Source organism: Rhinopithecus bieti, unplaced genomic scaffold (assembly GCF_001698545.2).
Source record: "Rhinopithecus bieti isolate Rb0 unplaced genomic scaffold, ASM169854v2 scaffold_5889, whole genome shotgun sequence".
Lineage (NCBI taxonomy): Eukaryota > Metazoa > Chordata > Mammalia > Primates > Cercopithecidae > Rhinopithecus > Rhinopithecus bieti.
In genome coordinates this window covers 1509439-1515821 of record NW_016805277.1, presented here as the reverse complement: position 1 = coordinate 1515821, position 6383 = coordinate 1509439, and positions in this window count along the sequence as shown.

Genomic DNA, 6383 nt, shown 5'->3' with positions numbered 1-6383 from the left:
AAAAAAAAAAAAGGAATTTAAAATTAAAAGTCCAACAATTTCTTACCATCTTCAAATTCTTTTTTTAAAAAAGAAAACATACAAAAAAGAAAAACAACAAAAAGAGTAGCAATACCTGGTACAGATTAATTCAAGGCCTCTTAAAATTCACATACAACTTTTAAAAGGCCCATGCTTCTCAAGTATTCATAATCCAATGATGTCACTATTAACTTATGGTACCTCTGAAGTTTTCTAGGTGTGTTGTATTAAAAATCGCATATATTTTCACAAAAGTGTATCATTTGGCATTTAAAACATGCATCACACCCATTTTATGTTCAAAGACTTATGACCCATTACATCAGTTAAAATATTCATTCAGCTTCTCTGAGACAATTGTCCCCAACCCCAAAGCAAACAGGTTCTTAGGCAAAGGAAGCAAAAAAGTAACACATGTTTTAAAATCAGCCACTGAAATATCCTCCTCTCACTCATCCATGGTTGGAGAGAATCAGATTTCACTTTGCAATTCACAAACATGTCTGCTTCTCCATGTTGCTTAGCGCTTGCCAATAATGCCGTTGTCCCTGCTCAATGGAAAAGGATCCAGAGTAGAGGACCCTTCCTGTGACAAGACACCAACAAAAGGTATCTCCAAAAGAAAATATTTTAACGTGAGTCCAATTTTTAATTATAAAACATTTAAACATGTAATTTTTATATCAGATAGTACTGAAATGAACAGTGCAGAATCACAAGTCTAAGAATGCAGTTGATAAAATTACTCTAAAAGCAAGACGACCGTTTCATATTTCTTTCAAATAACTCAAGTGCTTAGTCATAGTCAAATTCGTGGATTGGGTTACTCTTAAGGGAGTTGAGATCTTACTAAATAGCAGGTAGGCAATCGGTTAAATCTGTAATTCGATGCACTTGGTAATACTAAACTAAAAGATAAGTTTTAGTGTTACAGTAGAATAAAGTGCAAAATTTTTAAGTAATAATGGATGAAATTTTGATTTGAAATGTTTTCAAAACAATTCCATTCTAAAGAAAGAGGCCTAAAGGCTCCCGCACTTGTAAATAATTCTCCATGGCCAGCATAAAGTGGGTTCTATCACATCATAAAGGGAAAAAAAACCCTGCGTTTTAAGTGACCCGAAATTCTGACACTGCATTTAGACTGCACAGTGGAGGAGACTGTATTGTTCTATGACACAGATACATTCTATTGTGACGCTCTAATGGAAAAATGCATGTTCCTAAAACCCAAACGTGAAGTTCCCATTAAAAGTGAACCAAAGCAGGTGGACATCCTATTTCTTTAAAAGCCAGACACCTCGAGTTAAGTTATACACAGCTAAGGCTCCTACAAGTCACACCACTCTGAAGATGGTATCTGCTATCACAATAGTTATTTCAACGACTCCAAGTTATAGCAAAACAACGCGAAGAAATATTTAGAAGGAACAGGCGGCTATGTGCAGAAACTCGGCGCCCGCACACAGTTAGCCAGGACCGACGGGTAGCTAGTGACGCCAGACACGGGGGAGAAAGGATGGCAGCCAAGAACCGGGCGGCCTCAGACCACCACCGCAGCTCTCCCTCCCGACCACAACAAAAGCCAGACACCGACACACGCCCATGCTCACGACAGCCAAGGGACCCCCATTCACAACCCCGCCGCCACCCCCGCCCTGGTCCCTGGGACAGCAGGCTTAAGGCCGAGGGCCCCGGCCATAGCCTGGGCCCTGCAGCAGAGCTCCGCGCCGGCTGACGCTCCGCCGGTGCAGAGAAAGCCCAGCCCGGGGTTCGGCTCACACTTATGGAGCGCTGTGAGGACGCGCGGCCAGAGGAGGCCTCGCTGAATCGGGGGCGGAGAGGGTGAACGAGACCTGATGGTGTCTCCCGAAGAACGGGGTCGACAACACGATCCACCGGGCCCAAAAGAAGGCCAGGCCCAGTCACCGCCCGCCGCGGGCAGGCCCAAACCGCAGCAGTGAGGCCAGCCTGCATGCAATCCGGGCGCTACGACCCTTTCCAGCTCAGTGGGCGGCTACTCACGGTGTTCGGTGTTAAGGAGACTGCCGGCGGGAGGCTGAGGAGAGCTAGGAGACGTCAGCGGAGGAAGAGAAAAGCTGAGGACGAAGCCACTACAGCGTCGCGGCGCGGCGTCTGCTTTATAGGAGAGGGCGCAGGCGCCGAGGACCCCGGGGCGCGCGGCGTCACACAGCGGCTGGGCTGGCCGCCGAGATCGCCTGACGGCAGGCCGAAGACGGCGGGGCGGGCCCAGGCCGGGAGGCGACGAGGAGCTGCTGGGGGCGGCAGGCCGGGGAGTCGGGGAACGGGAGAGCTTTCACCTTTCCCTAGCTCTGAAAGCGCCGCGCTCTCTCATCAATTGGGTGCCGAACCCCGACTGGCCTAGAAAGGTCTTTCAGGCAGGGGCGCCCTAAGCCGAGTAAAATACCCCAGTTAAAAAGCCTGGAAAAAACAAAACGGGGCGTGTGTGCGCCTATGTGTGTGTTCTTGGGAACAACAGAACGGGGCTTGTGTGTGTGTGTGTGTGTGTGTGTGTGTGTGTGTGTTCATTCCTGGGAGGGGCTGCGTGTGTGTGTACGCGCGTGTGTTCATTCCTGAGGTGTGTGTGTTCATTCCTGGGGTGGGGATGGGGGGGGCGCTTGTGTGTGTGTGTTTTACTACTGAACTGATACAGCTTGTCCAGCCTCCATTCTCCACAGTAACCCTCCGAGGTGAAATAGTGTTAGCCTTTTCGCCTCTGCAGTGAGGGAACAGGTTCGGAACGGGTAAGTGGCAGAGCCAGGATTTGAATATTACTCCACAGTTAGGTGCCGTTAGCCCTTATTTCCTACTATTGACTTCTAAAGAGGCTTCCGTGCCAAAAATAGCCATCGTTGTACGATGTAGGGAAACCCCAAGTCTAGAGAGATGGCCTCCACCTAGCAGTGGGTACCCATTCCTTCACTAAACATACTTTGAGCCCCACATGCGAGGCGTGGTGCTGGGGATTCGGCAGTGAACCAGGCAGCCAGGGCCCGGCCTGGACAGAACTCTTGTCTGGGGTGCTCCCAGGAAGGCTGTGATGAGGTCGATGGAATGAAGCCAGCAGTAAAGGAACGGGAGTAGTCTGAAAGCCCCGCCCCGCTCTGCTCGGGAACATTACTCTCCCTGTCCTAGGAGACTGGGCGCCGGGCTCGCCTAGCCAACAGGCACGTGATGGTATCCCTGACACAGGAAGACAAAAGATACTTCCACACAGGGCCCCCTGAAGAAACCGGAGACTTCCAGTGCCTCTGGGATGGGACTGGGCAGGAATGCCAAGCAGCTTCTTGAGTGACCAGGTCTTTGTCTACAAGCTGTGGTATCCAGTGTCTGCCAGGTGCCACAGCTGATGACAGAAGATGAAACGCCTGCAGCTCTCAGATATTTTCTCTACAGCACAGCCCTGCCCTCAGCAGCTCCAGCTTCAGGCCTCCTAGGCAGGACCCACTGGAGCCCCTTTGCTCCCCTGCCTATGGTATGCGAGGTGGTACCTTATAAACTCTCCTTGAGCATCCTAAGCAGGACTGTGCAGTGTCAGGTCACACAGCTAGCCTGGGGGCCCAGCACAGGGTCTGGCATAAAAATAGGTATATGTTTTCCAAATATGTCTGAGAACCCCCTTTATTAGAATTACCAAGAAATGCCTGCTTTTAAAAGAGATTTCAGGGCCGGGCATGGAGGCTCACACCTGTGATCTCAGCACTTTGGGAGGCCGAGGCGGGCAGATGACTTGAATTCAGTAGTTCGAGACCAGCCTGGGCAACATGGTGAAACCCCATCTCTACAAAAAAACACAAATTAGCTGGGTGTGGTGGCGTGAGCCTGTAGTCCCAGCTACTCTGGAGGTTAAGGTGGGAGGATCACCTGAGGCCAGGAGGCAGAGGTTGCGATGAGCTGAGATGATGTCACTGCACTCCAGCCTGGGTGACAGAGTGAGACCCAGTCTCAAAAAATAAATAAAACATATTTCATTTGCTTGTATATGGTGCTTTATGTATAGATTATCTCAGGAAAGATACACAAGAAATTGGTCGCCTCAGAGGAAGGGAACTAGGTCACTGAGGGATGGGTTAGAAAAATTTTTCACCTTATACCCCTTTCCACCTTTTGGGTATCAATTCACATGAATGTATTACATATTCAAAATTTTTAAAATAAATTGGTTCAAGAAAAGGCAGATTCCTGGGTCCACTTTCAATCTAGTAACTCCCTGGGGGCAGGTTTTTCTGCCCTTTAAACAAGTTCTCCAGGTGATCCTCAAGCCTAGAGTAAGTGAATAAACCTCTGTAGTAGCGTCTCAGTGGTGAAGCACTGCCAGGAAGGAGCCAACAGTGTTCGTCAAAGGTGACTAGTTTAGCTCCTCACTTTCTGGATCAACCCTACCTTCTCTCAAACCCTCCACTCAGGAGGGCCAAGGTAGCTGCAGCACTGTGGGACAGGCTGGGAGTGACTCATCTCCATTCATTTATCCATAGTGATGACTCCAGGTCAGAAAGGACTGGCCCCCACAGAGTCCCTGTGGTACGTGTGGATACATGTGTGGGTGTGAGGGGCAGGGGTACCTATGTTACCAGAGCTGGCCCTGAGGAAGCTGAGGCTCCACCCTTACTCCAGTCACTCCATATGCTCCACGCCAAGGGGAAATCAAAACCCCTTGTCCTCAGAGGAAGGAAACAAAACCAAAGAGACTTTCCCAGCCATCACACCAGCCCCAGCTATGTATCTGCTATCACAGCCCAGGCAGTGAATCTTAGCCCCATTCCTCAAATGCAGGAACATTTTCTAATTTACAACTGTTCCCAGCATACTACCTCCAGGGAGACTAAAGACCTTTGATTCAAATATTCCAGATGTGAAAATCCAGTTTTTATGATGAATTCATTCCCAGAAATGATGTTCCTTTGTAAGTCTTCGTTGGAGTCTTCGTTGCTATAAAGCATTCACAGGAGGATTCCTATGAGGAGCAACCCTGTCAGTGCATCTAAAGCGGGACCCTGGGCCGGGCACAGTGGCTCACGCCTGTAATCTCACCTCTTTGGGAGACCAAGGCAGGAAGATCACTTGAGGTCAGCAGTTCGAGACCAGCCTGGCCAACATGGTGAAACCCCGTCTCTACTAAAAATACAAAAAAAAAAAAAAAATTAGCCAGGCATGGTGGCAGGTGTCTGTAATCCCGGCTACTGGGGAGGCTAAGGCAAAAGAATTGCTTGAACCCAGGAGGTGGAGGCTGCAGTGAGTGGAGATCTTGCCACTACACTCCAGCCTGGGCGGCAGAGCAAGATTCCATCTCAAAGTAAACAAACAAACAAACAAACAAACAGGACTCTGCAACCCAGAATTCAGTTCTCATTCCATTTCTTATGCACCCATCCATGGGACAGACTCTGGACTTAGATACATGTTCCATCCCATAGGACAGCATGTAAGCTAGGAAGTATTCAGTCTGCATGGTCAAAGGTCTCCTGGCTGCATCCTGCTGTGTGTCAACTCTCTCAGTCTTGGTCCTCTAATACGGGGTAAGCATAGCCACTTTGAAGTCAGACCACCTGCCTCTGTTACATGATCTTGGGTAACTTACTTCACGTCTCTGGGCCTCACCTTCCTCTGTTGAAAGAATTGGAAAGAAGGTATGATGCCAGGCTTGGGGTGGGGAGGAGAACACTGCATGCAGTTAGCTTCCAGTGTGGGTCTCTGAGAAGGGACTCTCTCTCATTCTTCCATTCTCTCAACCAACCCAGGGATAGGGAAGGATTCGGACCCCAGATAGGTTTGGAGGTTCTGAGAGAGGGGAGAATCTGTCTGTGGGTAGAGTCTAAATAATCTTCCATGATGAGAAAGTATGGTAGCAGTCAAGTAGAAATGGCAGCTGGCTGTGCCTATGCAGGGGCCCTGGAAGCATCTCAGTTCCATGCCTAATGTGTGAGAATCCCAGGAAGCATTAGCATGTGTCGTGAGGCCCTAGAACAGCATGAAGTTGCTGAGAGGGGCCAGATAACCAGGAAAGAACTTCTGGAATAATAAACATAATAAAGGGAGCACTAACGCCACAGTCCAAGCCAGAGACCATGGCATGAATGCATACATCTGTGGGCAGAGTAGAAACCAGAGATGACAACCCACAACTGGCAGGGGCGAAGTTGGCCTGCATCCCTGAGCAGCACAGGAAGATGATGATGACCAAGGACCAGACAACCTTAACCCCCTCACTTCCCACTCCATGCCATGACCACATAACCTCCACAGAATGTAACCGTGCCCCTGGATAGGAGTGGAGGGACAGAACACTCGACTGAGTATTCCCTGGAATGACTGGGTGATCATGCACTTACTTGACTGTATTT